This window comes from Pelodiscus sinensis, chromosome 2 (assembly GCF_052426305.1).
Source record: "Pelodiscus sinensis isolate ZL-2025 chromosome 2, ASM5242630v1, whole genome shotgun sequence".
Taxonomy (NCBI): domain Eukaryota; kingdom Metazoa; phylum Chordata; order Testudines; family Trionychidae; genus Pelodiscus; species Pelodiscus sinensis.
Genome location: NC_143053.1, coordinates 115,653,365 through 115,675,831, shown reverse-complemented (window position 1 = coordinate 115,675,831; position 22,467 = coordinate 115,653,365). Strand labels below are relative to the sequence as shown.

Sequence of the window (22,467 nt, the reverse complement as noted above, 5' to 3'; positions counted from 1 at the left end):
ACCTACTAACATAAGGCTTTTCTCAACAGACTGTTATCCCAGTACATTTCAGATAGATATTCCCATATAATCTTGCATTTCCTAGGCTGAATCACAATTTATTTCCTGCCCATATTTCCAACCAACATAAGTGACTATGTACAGGATGTTGTGATCTTGAAAAGTAGCCAGTCATATGAATGTGATAACCTTCCATGAACAAGATGATATTGTGTCGATCTTAGCCTATGACCTTGTTGCAGTCTTTGTTCATTTTTAATTGAATTGGAGCTAAGTCCCTTGATGAGCTATTCCTCTATGAAGCCTGTCAGCTGTAATAGTAATGCAGTAGAAGGAAATAAGGAGATGAATACGGGCAAGGGGAAAGGGAATAACTAACACTCTCTACTCTCCTCCCACTGCACTGGATCACTGCACAGTGGTCACTTATATTATGCACATTGAAGACTACTGCTGCTGCCGTGACAATAGAGGTGCAGAGCTCCCATTCTACCAAGTGTCATTTTTAAGTCACAGGGATGATGAGCATGACTGGGTGCAGAGAAGATCCCTTGGCGCTGCTTCCTGGTGTGCTGGAAAAGCCACTCACCACTTTGCTCTGTGGGATTCTCATCACCCTGTCCTGCTGGGCCAGATCTCGTGGTCTTCCCCAGCCAAGGCACAGAACTGAGATCACACCCTCCACACCCTCCAAAGAGCAATACAGACACTGAATCTCTTCAGATCTGGGGAGAATGCAGTCTCGAGCACAGCTTCCAGGAAACCTGTTCCCCAAATGGGATCAGAACCCCCAAATAAATCATCAGCCCCCCATAACAATGAAAGAAGGATATACACACTGATCGCTCCCCCATGGTAGCAATTATTTACACTGGGCTTGATGGTAAATAAAAGTAATTTTATTGAGTACAAACAGTAGAATTTAAGTGGTTGCAAGTGAAAACAGGCAGAGCAAAGTAAGTTACAAATTTAAAATAACAGAAAACGCATAGCTAGTTCTAACATACTGAAGCTTATTCCCAACTTACCCTAAAACTGTTCTTATTTCGGCTAAACCTTCAAGCCAGGGAAGATCTTTTTTTGCCTGGGGTCTCTGATTTATTCTCTTGGGAGTGACATGCCAGCCAAAGACAAAGAGCCTGAAAATGTTGCATCTTAAATAGATTTCTTTTTGGGTGGGAATTCTGTTTCTACCTTCCCCCTTCTGTGGAAAATTACCTGGTCAGACCCTACCAGCAGAGATAGTCATGTTTTCCTAAGACCAATCACTGCTTAGACAAAATAGGCTGTTTACAGGTAATCACCCAGATATTGAAGGAAGCATCCTTCACGCCTTTCATTTGCACATTTAAAACCACAAGTTATTCCATATGCCATATTTCTAACTTTACATACAAGAATGACACACACACCAAAATATGATATACAGATCCAGCAGATTGAGGCACTAAAACTGGTTACATGAGGAGTTTTGTCCAAAGCATCTTCGAGCTATGCATATTGGAATCCATAAGACAATTTCATAAAGCATGGGGGGGACCTGTCACCAGGAGTCAGAAAGGAAGGATGATGGTCATTCACAACATAAATGTCTTCCAGTGGCTGAGGAGTGCTGGCTGACTACTTGAAGAGGTCAGAAAGGGACCAAAATGTCAGACAGGGCAGTCTTACTTGCATTAGCACTGCATGCATTTATGATATAAGGGCATTTTAATGTGCTCCTCATACTCTTTTTGAGCTACTCAGATGAGCTGCTGTTCTGGAGCTCCCTTCAGGAATGTGCAATTATGCTCACTAATTGAAGGGTACTATTTGGTGATGGACACAACAGCCACTCCGGAGTTCCCCACTGTAATGTGCACACATCAGTCACAAACTCTTGGGGGCACTGGGTATAGCTTGACCCACAGATCATCCTGCAAAAGCTATTTCATTACATAAACAACTGGCAATAGCATGTTAACTTGGGATGATGGTAGATGTATTGTGTTTATTATTTTGGAGAGATTTTGGTAGTGACAAAGGATTGACTGACAATAAGATGATTCTAACAAGCAAAAACTATATTTTACTGAAGAAATAAGAAAAGATATAATGAAGAAACTTCAGAAATGAAACTTTACTCTTGAGCTTTAATCTTTGCTTGTTTTCATTTTAAAACAGCTAGAGAGATTGGACAGTGAATTTAGTAATTACCGAGAAAGAATTGAAAACAACCCAGATCGACCTCCAGTGGCTTGGCAAATAATAGAAAGTTATATGTAGTCTTTACATACAAACAAAGAAAGAGAGTTTTTCTAGCATAAATATCTCATGGTTTAAGAAAGAGTACACAGACAGATGTGTATAATAAAATCTGTTTCACAGTCAGGGGAAATTGATATTTCACTGTAATTAATAATTCAAGCAGGTTGATGGAGATATTCATAAGCACCCAAATATTTAGCATATTTAAATATAAGATGTGGAGAAATTGGGGAGGGTCCAGAGAAGAGCAACAAGAACGTTTAAAGGTCTAGAGAACATGACCTATGAGGGAAGACTGAAAGAATTGGGCTTGTTTAGTCTGGAAAAGAGAAGATTGAGAGGGGACATGATAATGGTTTTCAGGTATCTAAAAGGGTGTCATAAGGAGGAGGGAGAAAACTTGTTCTTCCTGGCCTCTGAAGATAGAACAAGAAGCAATGGGCTTAAACTGCAGCAAGGGAGGTTTAGGTTGGACATTAGGAAAAAGTTCCTGACTGTCAGGGTGGTTAAACACTGGGGCTACGTCTAGACTGGCATGATTTTCCAGAAATGCTTTTAACAGAAAAGTTTTCCGTTAAAAGCATTTTCGGAACAGCGTCTAGATTGGTACGGACGCTTTTCCGCAAAAACACTTTTTGCGGAAAAGCGTCTGTGCCAAACTAGACGTGCTTTTCCGCAAAAAAGCCCCGATCACCATTTTCGTGATTGGGGCTTTTTTGCAGAAAACAAAGCTGAGCTGTCTACACTGGCCCTTTTGCGCAAAAGTTTTGCTCAAAAGGACTTTTGCCCGAACGGGAGCAGCATAGTATTTCTTACATGAGATCGTCAGTGCTTTTGTAGAAATTCAAGCGGCCAGTGTAGACAGCTGGCAAGTTTTTCTGGAAAAGCGGCTGATTTTCCGGAAAAACTGGCCAATCTAGACACAGCCTGGAATAAATTGCCTAGGGTGGTTGTGAAATCTCCATCTCTGGAGATATTTAAGAGTAGGTTAGATAAATGTCTATCGGGGATGGTCTAGGCAGTACTGGGTCCTACCATGAGGGCAGGAGACTGGACTCGATGACCTCTCGAGGTCCCTTCCAGTCCTAGTATTCTATGATTCTATGATCATTTGAAAAGCCTTATTTCCTGCACTTGGACTGTTAACAAGGGAGTTACTTGTGTACCTGTGATTATTTACTATAACGTCAAACCCTTAAATGGAATCTCTAGGCTTTGTAGTGGTATTGCAGTGTACTACATTACTATTTTCACATCTTCAAATGGCCGTAAGCAAAATATTCAAGGTTGCCAAGTGGCAGGAAGAAAGGATGTGTTGGGAAGAAACAATTAAATACTGATTTTTCTGAACAGGTGCCTCAAGATAAATGCCAAAACTTCATCCTCTTCAAAATGGCCTGAAAAAGGACGGCATCATCTGTCAGTCTTGGAGGATCACATCAGATCACAGAACACATCTTCCTTTGTCCACGTTTTTTGCCTTCTAATGTGGGAAAGCCTTTGTGCAGCTATGTGAGATGCCCCCACAGACACAATTCCAGCTGCCAGAGGGGAAACCATTAGGGTAGCCATACAGAACATTCATTGCTGAAAACAGAAAGTTTACTCTTGCAGTGAATGAAACAGTTCACAACAATAAATACCTTGCCTTTAGGTACGATGTCAAATTTTTGTCTTTTAAAAGAAGCACCTATCATGCTGGTGTGTGGTGTGGGAAAGTGTCCTGCTGCAGCGGATGGAATAAGGCCATCCCTTCCCCAGAATCTCTCTGAGAAGGATTACCTCCAGGAGAGCATCAGAGCTATCCAGAGAGGATTCCAGATCCATCCCCAGGCATATAAACACGCTTTTCCAGGGAGCTTTACTGGCCATCATTGTATCCCGATTAATTACCTCAGATGAAACATTAATCACAATTTAACCACTGTAGTGCAATTACAAGTGTACATTCACCAGAGGTGCACTCATGCCATCATGGTCCAGCAACAATAGGCCCTGGGAAAAAATTGGCTCTGGAATTAAGATAAGGTCCTGTCTGTCAGGAAGAATAGATCCTCACTTGCCTGCTGTGTATTCTCCTCCTCATTCTCCTCAACAGGGGCAGATGAGAGTTTTGCGGGGCCCAGAATATGGAGCCTATTGAAGCGTGGGGCCCAGGGCAGCACAATTTTGCACATGTGCCACAGCCACAACCAGGTAGTAGCACATGCGTGGGGCCTATTGAAGCACGGGCCCCGGGACAGCTGCCCTGCTCGCCCTGCCCTATATCTGCCACTGCTCCTCCACAATGTCCTCTCATTGTTGCCTGAGGCTGTCTGAGGCTTCTGGGAGGTATCAGTGGAAAGCTTTGGAGTACCAATTACTGGAGCACCTTTATTTTCATGTGGCATTATTGGGTGTCTTTGGTGTAGTCCCTTCTCCCCCATGTCCTGTGTGATTCTGTCAGCATTTCTTCCACTGGTTCAGATCACCAGATCTCGTGTCTCCTGAATGCTCCTTGCTGGGGCATAATTGCAGCCCTGGGCATGCATGGTTTGTCAGCTGTGCTGGTGAGCGCTCCGTGCTGATCGAAAAGGATATGAAATTCAAAACTTCCCAGGATTTTTCCTGTGTACCTGGCTGAAGTGCAGTGGACACCTGCTGCGGTCCATTCCCATTGTATTAATAGCAGTGTGTCTACACTACCACTAATTCAACCCAGGAAGGTTGACTCTAGAGCTATGCTTCTCACTGAAGTGGAACACAGGTATCAATTTTACAAGCCTTTCAGGTTGGTGGAAAGAGCTTGGCAGTATGGATAAACACATTATAACTTTGACCTAACGCCACAGTGTAGACCAGCCAGATCCAAACTAATGAGACACATAGCTTTTCAGTGTAGATCAGCCATAGGATGGCCAACTGGATCCCTTTGGCTTGACTTCTTTTTGACTGGAGAAATGTGACATCCTGCTCTACGCCAAAATGTTAGGCCAAGCCAGCTATGTTCTCAAGGATGTAGAATAGTGATAGAAATGTTCTCAAGGGTATGAAAAATCAACACCAATGAGCAGAATAGCTAACTCCAAGATTAGCATGGTTCCAAGATCTGAACCAACAGAAAATTCTTCCCTCGACCTAAGTACTGCATCTTGAGGAGGTGGATTACCTGTGGCAACAGGCGAACCCCCTCTGTCAGCATAAGTAATGTCTGCACTAAAGTGCAGAACTGCTGCAATGCTGCAGGATGTGCCTCTGTAGCATTTCAAGTCTAGACAAGTCAATCCACTTGTAATGTCAAAATGAAATGCTCCTAGCCCTTGATAGTATCACCCACCCTTTCCCTTCTTCCATTTGAGCAACAATGTTGACATTTAAATCATCATCATCAGGCATTCTAGTTTACACCCTTGGAGATGAACAGTGCAGCTCATGCTTCTGAGATCTATTGTAGGCTCTGTGCAAACTCAAGCAGCTGTTAATAAACTACATCTACCATATGACCTGCTGTAGACCTCACCTAGCTACATCAGAGTAAAAACTACCTGCACTTTATCTCCACTAGGATTTTACAGCAAGATAAGTAACTTCCATTTCAAGAAGGTAGAATTTTGCAAACTCGGGGAGTTGGTAGGTAAGATCCCATGGGAAGCAAGTCTAAGAGGAAAAACAATTGAAAAGAGTTGCCAGTTTTTCAAAGAGACATTATTAAGGATGCAAGAGAAAACTATTCCACTGCGTAGGAAAGATAGGAAGTATGGCAAGAGACCACCTTGATTTAATCAGAAGATCTTGATTGTTCTCATTCAAAAAAGGGTCCTACAAAAGGTGGAAACTAGGTCAAGTTACACACAATGAATACAAGCAAAAGTATGTAGGGGCAAAATTAGAAAGGCCAAAGGTGCCATTTATGGGGGCCTGGAGGAGGCAGTACGTCCCCCTGCATTTCATACTTGAGGTCTGCTTAATGCCCATGACCTGATTCCAGAGGCAGGTCTTAAATGTAACAGAGTTTGAGCTGCTTGCAGCTTTGCCTTTGGGGCAGAAAATTTGTCATAAAAAGAAGGAGACAAGGTGATTAAGAACAACAAAAGTCTGGTCAATCAGGTGACTCAAGGATCGTTAGATCATCATGTAAACATTTCTGGGTACTCCACTTAAAAGATGCAGGGGAAGAGTAAGAATGAGTGTTGTGCTGCAGGGATCTGCATTTCATAGAATCATAGAATCATAGGACTGGAAGGGACCTCGAGAGGTCATCGAGTCCAGCCCCCCACCCTCAAGGCAGGACCAAGCTCCGTCTACACCATCCCTGACAGATGTCTATCTAACCTGTTCTTAAATATCTCCAGAGAGGGAGATTCCACCACCTCCCTTGGCAATTTATTCCAATATTTGACCACCCTGACAGTTAGGAATTTTTTCCTAATGTCCAATCTAAACCTCCCTTGCTGCACTTTAAGCCCATTACTCCTTGTCCTGTCCTCAGAAACCAAGAGGAACAAATTTTCTCCTTCCTCCTTGTGACACCCTTTTAGATATTTGAAAACCGCTATCATGTCCCCCCTTAATCTTCTTTTTTCCAAACTAAACAAGCCCAGTTCATGAAGACTGGCTTCATAGGTCATGTTCTCTAGACCTTTAATCATTCTTGTCGCTCTTCTCTGTACCCTTTCCAATTTCTCCACATCTTTCTTGAAATGTGGCGCCCAGAACTGGACACAGTACTCCAGCTGAGGCCTAACTAGTGCAGAGTAGAGCGGCAGAATGATTTCATGAGTTTTGCTTACAACACACCTGTTGATACAACCTAGAATCATATTTGCTTTTTTGCAACAGCATCACACTGTTGACTCATATTCAACTTATGATCCACTATGACCCCTAGATCCCTTTCCGCCATGCTCCTTCCTAGACAGTCGCTTCCCATCTTGTATGTATGGAACTGATTGTTCCTTCCTAAGTGGAGCACTTTGCATTTCTCTTTATTAAACTTCATCCTGTTTACCTCTGACCATTTCTCTAACTTGCTAAGGTCATTTTGAATTATGTCCCTATCCTCCAAAGAAGTTGGAACCCCACCCAGTTTGGTATCATCTGCAAACTTAATAAGCGTACTCTCTATCCCAATATCTACATCATTGATGAAGATATTGAACAGTACGGGTCCCAAAACAGACCCTTGCAGAACTCCACTTGTTATCCCTTTCCAGCAGGATTTAGCACCATTAACAACAACTCTCTGACTACGGTTATCCAGCCAATTATGCACCCACCTTATCGTGGCCCTATCTGAGTTATATTTGCCTAGTTTATCAATAAGAATATCATGCGAGACCATATCAAATGCCTTACTAAAGTCTAGGTATGTGACATCCACCGCTTCTCCTTATCCACAAGGCTCGTTATCCTATCAAAGAAAGCTATCAGATTAGTTTGGCATGACTTGTTCTTCACAAACCCATGCTGGCTATTCCCTATCACTTTATTACCTTCCAAGTGTTTGCATATGATTTCCTTAATTACCTGCTCCATTATCTTCCCTGGGACAGACGTTAAACTGACCGGTCTGTAGTTTCCTGGGTTGTTCTTATTCCCCTTTTTATAGATGGGCACAATATTTGCCCTTTTCCAGTCTTCTGGAATCTCCCCTGTCTTCCATGATTTTTCAAAGATCATAGCTAAAGGCTCAGATACCTCCTCTATCAGCTCCTTGAGTATCCTGGGATGCATTTCATCAGGACCTGGTGACTTGCTGACATCTAACTTTCCTAAGTGATTTTTAACTTGTTCTTTGTGTATCCTATCTTCTAAACTTACCCTCTCTCTGCTTGTATTCACTACATTAGGCACACCTCCAGAATTCTCGGTGAAGACCGAAACAAAGAAGTCATTGAGCAGCTCCGCCATTTCCAAGTTTCCTGTTACTGCTTCTCCCTCCTCACTGAGCAGTGGGCCTACCCTGTCCTTGGTCTTCCTCTTGCTTCTAATGTATTTATAAAAGGTCTTCTTGTTTCCCTTTATGCCTGTAGCTAGTTTGATCTCATTTTGTGCCTTTGCCTAATCTTGCCCCTGCATTCCCATGTTGCTTGCCTATATTCATCCTTTGTTGTTTGTCCTAGTTTCCATTTTTTATAGGACTTCTTTTTTATTTTGAGTTCATGCAAGATCTCCTTGTTAAGCCAAGCTGGTCTTTTGCCATATTTTCTATCTTTCCTACACAGCGGAATTGTTTGCTTTTGGGCCCTTAACAACGTCCCTTTGAAATACTTCCAACTCTCCTCAGTTGTTTTTCCCTTCAGTCTTGCTTCCCATGGGACCTTACCTACAAGTTCTCTGAGCTTATCAAAATCTGCCTTCCTGAAATCCATTACCTCAATTGTGCTGGTCTCCCTTCTACCTTTCCTTAAGATCATGAACTCTATTATTTCATGATCACTGTCCCCCATACTATCTTCCACTTTCAAGTTCTCAACTAGTTCCTCCCTATTTGTTAAAATCAAATCCAGAACAGCTTCTCCTCTGGTAGCTTTTTCAAACTTCTGAAACAGAAAGTTGTCTCCAATGCAGTCCAGAAACTTATTGGATAGCCTGTGCCCCGCTGTGTTAGTTTCCCAACATATGTCTGGGTAGTTGAAGTCCCCCATCACCACCAAATCTTGGGCTTTGGATAGTTTTGTTAATTGTTTAAAAAAGGCCTCATCCACCTCTTCCACCTGGCTAGGTGGCCTGTAGTAGACATCACCCTCATTTTTTACCCCTTTTAGCTTAACCCAGAGACTCTCTACACAGCTATCTCCTACGTTCATTTCCACTTCAGTCCAAGTGTGTACATTTTTAATATACAAGGCAACCCCTCCTCCCTTTTTTCCCTGTCTGTCCTTCCTGAGCAAGCCGTACCCTTCCATACCAACATTCCAATCATGCGTCCCATCCCACCAGGTTTCTGTAATACCAATGATATCATAGTTGTATTTATTTGTTAGCAATTCCAGTTCTTCCTGCTTATTACCCATACTTCTCACATTTGTATATAGGCATCTAAGATACTGATTTGATCTTGCCTCCCTGTTGTGCCCTGATCCTCCTTTCTCCTTGCCATTATAGGCCGTAGTCCCCCCCATTTCCAACCCGTCTCCCAGTCCCGCACATTCAGCACTTACCTGTGGGCTTTGCTCACCTGTCCCCGTCAAACCTAGTTTAAAGCCCTCCTCACAAGGTTAGCCAGTCTGTGTCCAAACAAGGCCTTCCCGCTCCTGGAAAGGTGAACTCCATCTCCGCCAAGCAGTCCTTCCTGGAAGAGCACCCTGTGGTCAAGGACGCCAAAGCCCTCCTGGCGACACCATCCTCGCAGCCAGGCATTCACCTCCATTTGGATCACTGCTGATAAACTTCTCAGGAAACTGGGTGACTGGGCAACACAAGGGCACATGTAATTCAATGTTGCTAAGTGAAAAGTAATGCACATGGAAAAATATAATCCTAACAATAGATACAAAATGATGGGGTCTAAAATATCTGTTATCACTCAAGAAAGAGAACTTGGAATCTTGTGAATAGTTCCCTGAAAACATCTGCTCAATGTGCAGTGGTAGTCTAAAAACTAAAAACAGAATATTGGGACTCATTAGGAAAGGAACAGATAAGACCACAAAATACCATATTGCCGCTACATAAGGTCATTGTATGCCCACATCTTGAATACTGAATGCAGATCTGGTCACCCTATCTAAAAAAAAGATGTATTGGACTTGGAAAAGATACAGAAAGGGTAAGAGAAATGATTAGGGGGTAAGGAACAGCTTCCATGTGAGGAGAGACTAACAAGATTGGGACTTTTCAGCTTGGAAAAGAAATGACTAAAGGGTGGGGGGATATGTTAGATGTCTAGAAAATCATGAATGGTGCGGTAAAATAGAATAAGGAAATGTTATTCAGTCCTTCGCCAACATAACACAAGAAGATGACCCAATTAAATTTATACACAGCAGATTTCAAACAAACAAAATAGGCGACTGGGGATGGATCATGATGATTGCCTGGTCTGTTTATTCCTTCTGAAGCACCTGGCATTGGCCACTGTTGGAAGACAGAATGGAGGGCTAGGAGGACTGTTCATCTGACTAAGTACGGTCATTCTGACGTTTTAATATACAGTTGAAATGTATCTGCCTACTGCTGTAACCCACTACACCCCACTCACCTTCCAGAGCTGAGAGAGAGACCAGGAGTCTTGATGGGTCTCTCTCTCTCTCTCTCCATAGAGATAGTAACAAAGTAAGAATACACATTAAAATTTTAAGGCTAACCAGTGTCCCATAAGTGACTTGCCACAAGATGTCAGAATATGTAAGTGTTAGAGCTGAGTGGGTCTAATATTTATTTAATTTTCTTTCTTTTATATTGGAATTAGATACAGTGCTCCTGTCAGCTAATTGCTAAGCTGTCTGCCAAAAAAGTAGAGTTTTCCAATGCCTTAGTAGCCCCTGGATAGAGATGATGTGTGTGTGGGGGGGGGGGGGGGCAGATGGGGTTGGTTCCCCCCATTTGGTGCTTGGCTTGTACTGAGCACAGGTCATGTTCCTCCCATCCCCCATCAAAATCTGAAATAGCGCCCTGGCCAAGGCACAAAATGAGCTCAAATTAGCTAGAGAAAAGGGTAACAAGAAAACATTCTACAAATATATTAGAAACAAAACAAAAAAAAGACCAAGGACATGGTAGGCCCATTACTCAATGAAGAGGGGGAAAACAATAATGGAAAAGTGGAAGTAGTGGGGGTGCTTAATGATGTTTTTGTTTCAGTTTTCACCAAGAAGGCCGATGGTGATTGGACGGCTCACAGAGTGAATACAATTGAAAATGGAATAGGTTCAGAAGCTAATGTAGGAAAAGATAAAAATTGCTTAGACAATTTAGATGTCTTCAAGTCATCAGGGCCTGATGAAATTCAATGCAGAATACTCAAGGAGCTGACTGAGGAAATATCTGAGGGTATGTCTACACTACAAAGTTAATTCGAACTAACAGACGTTAGTTCGAATTAACTTTGATAGGCGCTACACTAGCGCTCCTCTAGTTCGAACTTAATTCGAACTAGCGGAGCGCTTAGTTTGAACTAGGTAAACCTCATTGTACGTGGACTAAGCCTAGTTCGAATTTACTAGTTCGAATTAAGGGCTGTGTAGCCCCTTAATTCGAACTAGTGGGAGGCTAGCCCTCCCCAGCTTTCCCTGGTGGTCACTCTGGGCACCACCAGGGAAACTCTTCTGCCCCACTCCCAGCCCCGGACCCATTAAAGGGGCACGGGCTGGCTACGGTGCCCGTGCCAGGTGCAAGCCTGCCAGCACCCAGCCAGCAGACCCTGCACCTGGCACAGCTCGAGCCAGCCACCCGATGCCCCCCAGACCTCCCCCTCTTCCTGGGACCAGGCTGACGGCTCCCGGGAGCTTGCCCAGGACCGCAAGAGGCAGGCACCCGCCTGGTCTAGTGTGGACATCGTGGACCTCGTCCACGACCTCCGCACTAGGCACAGGAAAGCGGCCGTCTAGGGCAAGAGAGCTGCCAGCCTGGTCACCCAGGAGCAGGTTTGCATGAAAATCAAGGTGGTCCACTGAGACCCCCGACCCTGAGCCCTGAGCTTAGAATGGCCGTACTGGGTCAGACCAAAGGTCCATCTAGCCCAGTAGCCTGTCTGTCGACAGCAGCCAACCCTAGGGACCCTGGAGGGGATGGACCAAAGACAGTGACCAAGCCATTTGTCTCGTGCCATCCCTCTCCAGGCTTCCACAAACTTCGGGCAGGGACACCACTCCTACCCCCTGGCTAATACCACTCCATGGACCCAACCTCCATGAACTGATCTCACTTCTCTTTAAACTCTGTTCTAGTTCTATCCTTCACAGCCTCCTGCAGCAAGGAGTTCCACAGGTTGACTATTTGCTTTGTGAAGAACAACTTTCTGTTGTTAGTTTGAAGCCTACTACCCATTCCTTTCCTTTGGTGTCCTCTAGTCCTTCTATTATGGGAACTAATGAAGAACTTTTCTGTATGCACCCTCTCTACCCCACTCGTGCTTTTATAGACCTCTATCATATCCCCCCTCCATCTCCTCTTTTCTAAGCTGAAAAGTCCCAGTCTCTTTACCCTCTCTTGATATGGGACTTGTTCCAAACCCCTCATCATTGTAGTTGCCTTCCCCTCTCCCACCCTCTCTCTTCCCCTCTCTCACCTCCTTTTCCCAGTCTCCCCCAGTTTTGTTCAATAAAGAGAGATTCTATTTTTGAACACAATTGTCCTTTATTTTGTACATCAGAAAGGGGGGCTATGGAGGGGTAAGTGAAAGGAGGTGAGGGAGGAATGGGGTATGTGCCCCCGATGGGGAGGACTGGGCTGGCTCTGCGGGCTTCTAGGGGTGGAACCTCTCCTGCAGCCCCCCAATTGCCCCCTCTCCCCAGATGGCAGCCTGCGGCAAGTGCAGCCGGGCTGATGGCCGAGTGCTGTGATGTGCCCAGCGTGGGTAGTCCGGGCACTCCAAGCCAGGACTGCTTTGCAAGCGGGGCACCCCTGAGAACTGTCTGTCCAGGGTTGGGGTCGGCTATTATCTTTTAAAAGTCATAGAATACAGGGAGATTCCAGAAGATTGGAAAAGGACAAATATAGTGGCTATCCATAAAAAAGAGGAATAAGGACAACTAGGGAATTATATAGACCAATCAGCTTAACTGCTGTACCGGGAAAGATAATGGAGTAGATAATTAATAAATCCACTTGCAAACATATAGAGATAATAAGATGATAAGTAACAGTATGGATCTGTGAAGAACAAATCATGTCAAACCAACCAGATAGCTTTGATAGGATAACAAGCATTGTGGATAAGAGGGAAGCAGTAGATGTGGTATACCTAGACTTTAGAAAAGCATTTGATACAGTCTTGCGTTACCTTCTTAATATACTACTGCAGTGTTTCTCAAATTGTGCTCCGCGGAGCCCCAGGGCTCCAAGAGACATCTCCAGGTGCTCCACGAGGTTGAAAAACTGGAAACATCGATAGGTGCAACACATACAATCAGTGAACCGCTGGGGCTCCGCATAAATTTTTACACATGTAAAGGGCTCCGGAGCCTCAAAAGTTTGAGAAATGCTGTACTAGTGAAATACAACCTAGATAGGGCTACTATATGGTGGGTGCATAACTGGTTGGATAACCATTCCCAAAGAGTAGTTATCAATGGTTCAGCCATGCTGGAAGGGCATAATGAGTGGGGTTCCACAGGGATCAGTTTTGGGATCTGTTCTGTTCAATATCTTCAACAACAATTTAGATGATAGCACGCTGGAACAGGTTGCAAATGCTTTGGAGGATAGGTTTAAAATTCCAAGTGATCTGGACAAATTGGAGAAATGGTCTGAGGTAAATAGGATGAAGTTCAGTACGGACAAATGCAAACTTAGGAAACAACAATCAGTCTCACTTATATAGAATGGGGAAGTGACTGTCCAGGAAGGAATACTGCAGAAAGGGATCTAGGAGTCATAGTGGACTACAAGCTGAATATGATAATGTTGCAAAAAAAAGCAAACATCATTCTAGGCTGTATTAACAGGAGTGTTGTGAGCAAGACACAAGTAGTTCTTTCACTCTACTTTGTGCTGATTATGTCTCAATTGAGTACTGTGGCTAGTTCTGGTGCCACATTTCAGGAAAGATGTGGACAAATTGGAAAAGGTCCAGAGAAGAGCAATGCTTACTTCTCTGTACCCTTCCCTCATGAACCAAGAGGCAGAGGAATGCCTGCAAGCTGTTTCCCTTCCCATCACTCCCTGATCATGAGGGGAAGGGGAAGAAAGGCGAGCAGCCTCATAGTACGCACAACTGTAGTTCCACCTCAGACCCTGGTCTCCTGAAATGTCACCCTTGGTATAGACTAGGGCTTAATTTTAGAGTCCAGCATTATCGCCTTCCAATGTGCACAGAGATGTAGGAACAAACCCAGAACAGAGACTAGACCTTAGAAAAGAGAATGACTGCTCATTTTATCTAGCCTGTTTAAAGAGACTCCTCCTTTGAGTGGTGCTTACTTAAGGGATAGCCAGCCCCAAGCCCAGGAGAAAGTGAAAATGAAAGGATTTCCTATATTTAAAAAAAAACTAATTCCTTTCTCCCAACCTCTGTAATTAGTACACCTGATAAAAAAAAAGCAACAAGGAAATAACTTCAGGTTGAACGCATCGCTTACTGACATATTGCCATGAAGCTATGCTTCAACAGAATTCCTGGTGAACAGCTATGAAATATTCATCAGCTCATATTTGTAAATAGCTCAGCAACATACTGACTAAATGACCTCCGATGAAGCGCCTGCATTAAAATGGAATAGCAGCCAGCTGAAACAAGGGAGCTACAAACTACGCATGTTTTGTCAGCATGGACAAGCAGCAAACACAAACAGAAGGAAATCTAGTTCGAATCATCATATTGACAGAGAAACAAATGAGGAGCGAGCCTGTTTATTTCAAAGCGATTCACTGGCATTGCTGCCGGCAGCAGACATGAATGTGGTAACCTGGACTAAGAGTGTTCAGTCGTGTTCAGGTTTTATTTTCAGCCTTCTCTCAACATCAGAAAATTAGCACAGCAGGGAGTGAGCATTCTTTAGTCTGTTCTCCTCTCTACTAGTTCATTGGTTGATCTTATTAACACCAGCATGTGACACCTCATGTCTGTAGAGACCACAGATCAGTGACTTCCCAATATAGGGTGTGATCTTGTGAGAGGACAAATGCAGTCAGCTCCCACCAAAGGTAACAGGAATCAGAACGGTTCAGCACCTTGTTTGTGCTCAGCTTCTTTGCAGGATCAGAGCAATAGTTTGCATCCTTTCTCTTTGCATTTTGGAAGTGTTTCATAAAAACATTTTTTCTACGGGTTCCTTGAACATATCAGATCCATAAGTAACATGGATATCTGCCTACATCCCTCTGTCCGTGCACTGGGTACCTCTGAAGGAACATTGATTCTGGCGGGTGCTTAGGGATGTGATTTATGAGAAAGGGGATTTTACAATAGCGTTGTTCTTCATCAGCTGTCTTCATGCTGATCATTTGGAAGTTGGAGGGAGGGGGATGGAGATCCTTTATTCCCCTTTAAGTTCCCATTAGTATTCAGGATGTGAGATTTCCAAGGTTTCCAGCTTTGCACTGCATCACTAGCGGCAGTGCACAAACTGGAAAGCTCCACATTGGAAATTGTGAGGAGAATGCAAGATAAATTAGGAAAACCTGCCAAGTGGTCTCAATGCTCCATAATACACAGAGTCATCAGGGCTTTGCTTCCCCCCTTGTCTTTTGCTAGGTAGGTTCTCAAAATGAACCATTAAATAACCTTTGGTTGCTTGCCTTAGTGTCTCACCTTCCTACAAAGTCTATAGACCGACTGAACATACAAACATTTTTTTTTAATTAAATGTGTTGTGTTAGGGAAGATTTACATTCAGGTCAATAAATCTGTACTATAGCAAGATATACTGTACATGATCATTCCGAATTTTAACTAACAGTACCACCTGGCGGTTGAGATAGAAATAGCTTTTCTTCAGAATTTTTTTAAACACTAGCAGCCTTAAATATTTATATTTAATGTTACTGTGCATTGCAATCCCAATTTGAATCTCTTGACACGAGTGTTTGTAATCTAGGATTTAAGAATCCGCAGCCTCAAAAACTGACTTGTTTCTAACAACATAAGAGGCATTGCTGGAGTTTATCATCCACTGTTTATTTAAGGCTGTATAAAAAGAAGGGGACACCACATACCAGCACAATTAGGTGCTGTTTGACTAAGGATAGGCTCTGAAATGACTGGACTCCATTTAGACTCCCCAGTGCTTTCTCTTGATGTTCACAGTTTTGGTTTGCAGAACACCAGATTGTTCCCACAATGCAGTTGTGATCCATTGGTAGCTGTTTCCAATGCATTTGACTGCATGTACAGTAGATACTGAGGCAGCAGTGTCCAATAGAGCAAGGAAGTGGGAACATGGGAGTTCTATTCCTGGCTTTGTGACCACCTTGGCAGTGTTCCAAGGGGTGGATATACTGTCCTGTCCCTGCAAGCAAAGGGCTAATGCAGGTACTGCTGGCCAACGTTGAATGGCAGACTCATGGCAGCTGAGGAGAATAAAAGAGATGGGAAATAGAGAGGTGGGGCAGATGCCAGAGGAAAAAGTGGGCTGGAGAAAGGAACTCCTGGCAGTAAGATGCTGAGAAGCTGCTCAGAGACAGCATGCTGAGAAGGGACATCCATACCAACAGGCTAAAAAGCCTGCAGAAACCAGAGCAGGTAAGATGGAGCTCAGGGCACAGCAAGAGCTGTTGAGTCTCAATTCTTCCTAGCTAGCGTAAGGGCCTTGAGATGAAACTCAATGGAGCAGGTAGGCCTGAGTTCTTCTACCAACAATCCCTGAGAGGGTTTCCAAGCCCCCTGGACACCAGGACCAGTGGACTCTGGCAAGAATAAGAGAAAACCCACACATTGCAGTGGGACTCAGGCAAGGTGAACTGATTGACCTCCCTGTCAGAGCAAATTCTCGTGTAACACTCCACCTTCCCAAAGGAGCCACTTTTGCATTGGCATACCAGCCTCACTCCATCACTACTTTGCTGCCTCAACTGTGAAATGACTGGCAATAACTTATCATCCTTTGTAAAGCACTGAGATCCTTGATTGAAAGGCAATGAAGAAGCACAAAGTATTGTGTGACCTCTAGTTATAAAGTTACTCCCACAGTAGTGGACTATTTCATCTAGTTGGTGAGCTGGTCCAGAACAATTACACTTGGTCCCAAGGGATAATCCTGTCCTGTTAATATTAGGCCTAATCTACACTTAAAATTTAGCTATAATGCTCACAGGTGTGGAGAAATCCTGATCTCTTAGCATTGTAGCTATGCCAAAATAATCTCCAGTGTTGATGAAACTAGGTTGACAGAGACTGCTTCCATTGGCCTCACTACTGTCTCTTGCATACGTGGAGTTCCTACAGCAATGGAACATCCTTCCATCACTTTAGGCTACATCTAGACTTATGGGTTATGCCAGCATTGCTAGGACACATAAAAGCATTCAATATAGACATGGCAGTGGGTTTCCTTATAAAACCCTTGGATTTTAGAAAGATTGAAAGAGGACATTTACGGTGTGTCTACATAGCATTATTTCGGAATAACAGCCGTTATTCCAAAATAACTATACGAGCATCTACACAGCAATTCCGTTATTTTGAAATAATTTCAAAATAACGGACGGCTTATTCCAACCTCTGCAAACCTCATTCTATGAAGAATAACACCTATTCCAAAATAGCTATTTTGAAATAAGGCATGTATAGATGCTCTACTTCTGCTAATTTGAAATAGCCACTCACCAGGACCATTCTAAGTTATTCCTCCTGGATCTCTAAATCAAGATAGCAGGTCTACATTAGGGAAGCTTGCCTTGGACTAATTTTGAGGTTTCCCTGAAGTATAGACATGCTATTTCAAAATAAACTATGTCTGAAGTTAGATGCCTAAATATGAATTTAGATAACATAAGTGACTTGTTCCTCCAAAGAATTAAGCACCTATAACTCCACCCCTGAGCATCAGCCTTTAAATACAAAGTATTGGTTTAGGAATCTACCTCTAGATACTGACTTTTTAAAATGTGTGGGTTAGGTTAAAAGCCCAAGTGTTTCTAGTCGTCATAGTCTAGCAGACAATTTTTGTACCAAGAACAGGACAAGGTAGTTTGCATACATAGAATTTGTGGGGTGTGCAGATTGCCCAGGCTTTGATTGGATACAGACAGAGAACATGGCTCTCTCAATCAACATTCTGTGCAATCAATATGTACCTCACTTCAAATGTCCTTGTTTTACTTGGTGTCACTTTAATATTGGTAGAGAAAAAAATCTATGGAGATGGAAACTAGTAGAATCTGGCAACCCTGTGCATGGGCAATGGTAAATAAAATGTCTCGCGGGCCACACATAGAACCCTGATGGGCCACATGCAGCCTATGGGCCCACAGATCACCTACCACTGTGTTAGCAGCACCAGCTCTAAGTCTCTGTATTTTATAATTATTAAAAATCCTCCCAGATGTGCTCAGAGTAATATAATGACTGAGTTCTCCACATAGAGGAGAAGACTCAAAAGAAAGATGATAATCTGTCAGAGATGATCTAGACAGTGCTTGGTCCCGCCATGAGGGCAGGGGACTGGACTCAATGACCTCGCGAGGTCCCTTCTAGTTCTAGGATTCTAGGATTCGATTATTCTAAGATGACGTTACATTCCCTACTTGTGGTATCAAGTATTTAACTAGATTGTCATTGAGCACACTGGAGTTGTGTTAGAGGAAAGGCCATTTTGAATCTTCTGTGCTTTGTAACATATTGCCCCATAGTTGGGGTATTCTTGGGAAAAAACTCTGCATGAAATATCACTGAGGGTATGTCTACACTTAGAGCTGGGCATGTAATTCCCAGCTTGCATAGAGATACCACCACAAGCTTTGAGTGAGCTAACATTCTGATAACAGAAGTGCAGCCATAATGGCACAGGCAGCAGGATGCACTAGACATCCTAAGTACAGTCCTGCCCAAGCCACTAGGCACATACCTGGGGCAGCTAGCCCCTCCATAGGAATGGCTACACTTCTACTTTTAGCATGCTAGCTTGGTCAAAGCTAGCATGTACATGTCTACCCAAGCTACAAATTAGTTAGAGTAGGCCTCTCTTTGATGATAAAGTATGGGTAAGATCAGATGAGAAACAATCAAGTGAAAGAGTGTCTAAAACATCAGGAAATGGTAGCCAGATAAATAGTGGCACATTTTTAAAGTGCTATACACAAATCCCAGAAGTCTAAATAATAAGAGGGCTGAACTAGAGTGCCTCATATTAAAAAAGGATATCAATACAATAGGCATCACAGAAACTTGGTGGAATGAGGACAATTAATGGGACAAAGTCATACCAGAGTATGTGTCCGAAGGACAGAACAGGACGTGCAGATGGGGGAGTGGCACTATACGTGAAAGAAAATATAGAGTCAAATTAAGTAAAAATTTTAAATGAACCACAATGTTCTATAGAATCTCTATGGATAGTATCATAGAATCATAGAACCATAGAACTGGAAGAGACCTCAGAAGGTCATCAAGTCCAGCCCCCTGCTCTAGGCAGGACCAATTCCAACTAAATCAACCTGAACAGGGCTTTCTCAAGCCGAGACAAATAGTAATTCCATGCTCTAATAATAAGAATATAGCAGTGAGGATACCCTAACTGCTCTGTATAGTCCCTGGTGGCATGAACTAACAGGTACTTAGTTCACATTAAAAATGTTAATGCAACTTAGGTACCTGTTAGTTCCTGCCAACAGTGTGAACTAAATTCATACTCTTTGAGTTTGCACTGCAGCACCAAGTTCACAAGCTCTATGACTGTTTAAAAGGCTGTGTGGGGAGCTATGCAATCTCATTTCTCCCTTCATTCTTTCCAGTAGAAACACACGGAATAGGAAGTGACCTCTACAAACAAGCATCATCAGAATGACTACAACTGCACAGTCTTCGCCACCTCTGCTGCACAGCATCCTCCTCATAGGCATCACTGGTCTTTTGGGTCATTAATGGCTTATAACTGAAATGGGAGGAAAGAAAAATAAGTATATGGCAGGAAACACAGACAGGTTCCAATGAAGCTTTGAGGGAACCGCAACGAGAACCCAGTTGTCCATTATGGTAGTTTCTAAATCATGCTCCTTGAGTGTAAGTTGTCTTTTTCACACAGAAAGCCTCTGCTCAGCTCCAGAACCCAGCACTTCCCACTGTGATAATTTATCAGCCTACTTCTTTAAAAAAAAAAAAAAAAGGTATCCACATCCATGACTGCTTCTTGGGTAAAACAGACCATACATCAGACAGAGACTCGATAACATTATACCCTCTGTCTCCTCATTCAGCCCTTTTTGTAGAATAGGAAGTTCTAGAAGTACTGCAGGAAAACTTGCCTGGGACTCTGATCTCTCTTTCTCAAGGAGTGAAAGAGTGTAAAATGAGAATCTGTTTTAGACTAGCTGGGACCCCTCCCAAGATGTATTCTCAGCAACTCCTTTGAGGGAGCCAGTCAATGGACTTCCTCAATTAATACCATTATTTGAACAGTACCTAAGAAACCACTGCTCAGCAGAACCAACCAAGCTTCCCATTCCTGCGCATGCTAACTGAAAAGCTCAGTTCCACCTAGGCACTGCTGGTGGTTTAGAGCCCACCCAACCAATCTTCAAGCCAGGACCTGGAACAGAGATTGCACTGGAAACACTGCTTTAATTATTTGCATTACTGTAGTGCTTAGGAGCCTTTTTCATGGAGTAGGATCCCCACTGTGCTAGGCGATGTACAAACACAGAACACAAAGATGCCTAAGTACTTAGTACTGTCTAAACACTAATGATCTCCCAGGTATGGACAAGGATCAGAGACAGATGCTTCTATTTCTGGACCTTTGCAGCATTTGATACAGCAGACCACGGCATGCTGCTGTCCAGCCTCTGAGACGTGGTAAAGGGCTAAAGTCACACCAAGATGATTTCAGTCCTTTCTTCTAGGATCACTAAGGAAATCATGCTGGGCTTCTCCACCTCCACAGCCCTCACCTATGAAATCCCACAGAGATTCATTCTCCCTCTCATCCTGTTTAACATTGGTATGGTGTTTCAGGAGGAGACTTTATTGGTGGCAATTTAATCCAAGCTACAACACATGGATGACATCTCTCTCTCTGCCACCTTCATGTCAGATGCAATGAGCACCAACTCCCAACTAAATTCGTGACTGGTTGAGATAACCACCTAGAAGAAGAACAGCTGGCTGATTCTGAATCCTGATAAGACTGAGCAGAGGTTGGTGAGGAGACAACCTACTGCATTCAAATTTAGCCGCTGTAGTCCTCCCATTCATGGCATCACTGAACTTGATTGTTGTAATTCATTGAGCTGATGTGGGAAATTGCTAGCCTTAAAGAAACCCTTTTCTCAGCATATCACAGCACCAACCTCGGGCAGCATAATCACTCGTGTTCTATTCTCTTCACTGCCTTCCCGGTGAAGACTTGGGCAAATTCAAAGATCACCACTTCTGAAGCCACAACAAGGTCACCTCACTGTGAGTGATTATGACCTCCTTGAGCAGCTGCATGACCCCTGGAAGAATGGAACTATCCACATCAGGGCTAAAACTCATTTGCTCTGAAGACCCAGCTATTTTAGACCTTTTTCCCTTCTGGTGGATGCTTATCCAAGCCAAACCCAAACCTTGCCAGGGTCCCGTCCCATAACTCTGTGACGGATTGGATAGAATATCACAGGATTATGCTTAGGGTATATCTACTCTGTTATCATGGTGCATGAGTGCAGCATCCCTGAGCTAGCTTTTACGTAGACAGTGCCAGTCCTGGGAGCAGCGAAGCTGTGGCTGCACTGAATTCCGTGTGGACTGTATAAACCCTTCCAGAACCCTAGGTAATTACTTGAGCAGCTTGACCGCTACTATATCCAATTTAGTTAGATTATTTGGACACAACTCTGATTTTCCCCCATTACCTGTCCCTCTTTCTCTAAGTCAGCTGTAAAAAGAATTTGATCCACCACAGAACTGACATTCCTCACATCAGAAAACTCCTAGGGTACTATTGACTCTGCTCCATCTCTGTCAGAATGCACCAGGCAGCACAATTAGCGATAAATGCATATGGACGCAAACAGGTCTTGGGTAGTGAGTGGTGCTGAATTTACTCCATAGAAGCAGCCATTTCCCCAGAACATACAGGAAGATCAATTAGTTAAAATGGAGCCAGACTCCCATTGATTTTACCTGGAGAAGCAGGAGACCAAAAAACACAGAACATGCTTTCGTTCGACTGTCACTGCTGGGGGAAGCAGTCATTTCTTACAGTCTGAGCAGTGCTGATTCCCATTGATCCAAAATTGCACATCACTGCTGCAGTGTTGGCAAACAAATATAGTCCACCTGGTAGGGTGAATGGGTTCAGCAAAGGCATTGATCCAGTGTGGTTTTAATGCCAATACCAGTTTAAATACCGTGGATTGCTAACTAGTTGCTCTAGCTTATGAGCACACGATCATGAAGCCTTTGCAGAAGAAACTGACTCTTGACATAATGAAGCCCAC

General features: G+C 43.4%; 1 long non-coding RNA gene across 1 annotated transcript in view; it reads right to left on the bottom strand.

Moving 5' to 3' along the window:
* Positions 1-9,362: 9,362 nt before the first annotated feature.
* The window catches only part of LOC106733043 (uncharacterized), a 145,238-nt gene continuing 132,133 nt past the window's right edge, over positions 9,363-22,467 (bottom strand). The window contains exon 4 of the long non-coding RNA XR_012901665.2: positions 9,363-9,637. This is a non-coding gene — a long non-coding RNA (uncharacterized LOC106733043). The remainder of the gene's footprint in view (positions 9,638-22,467) is intronic.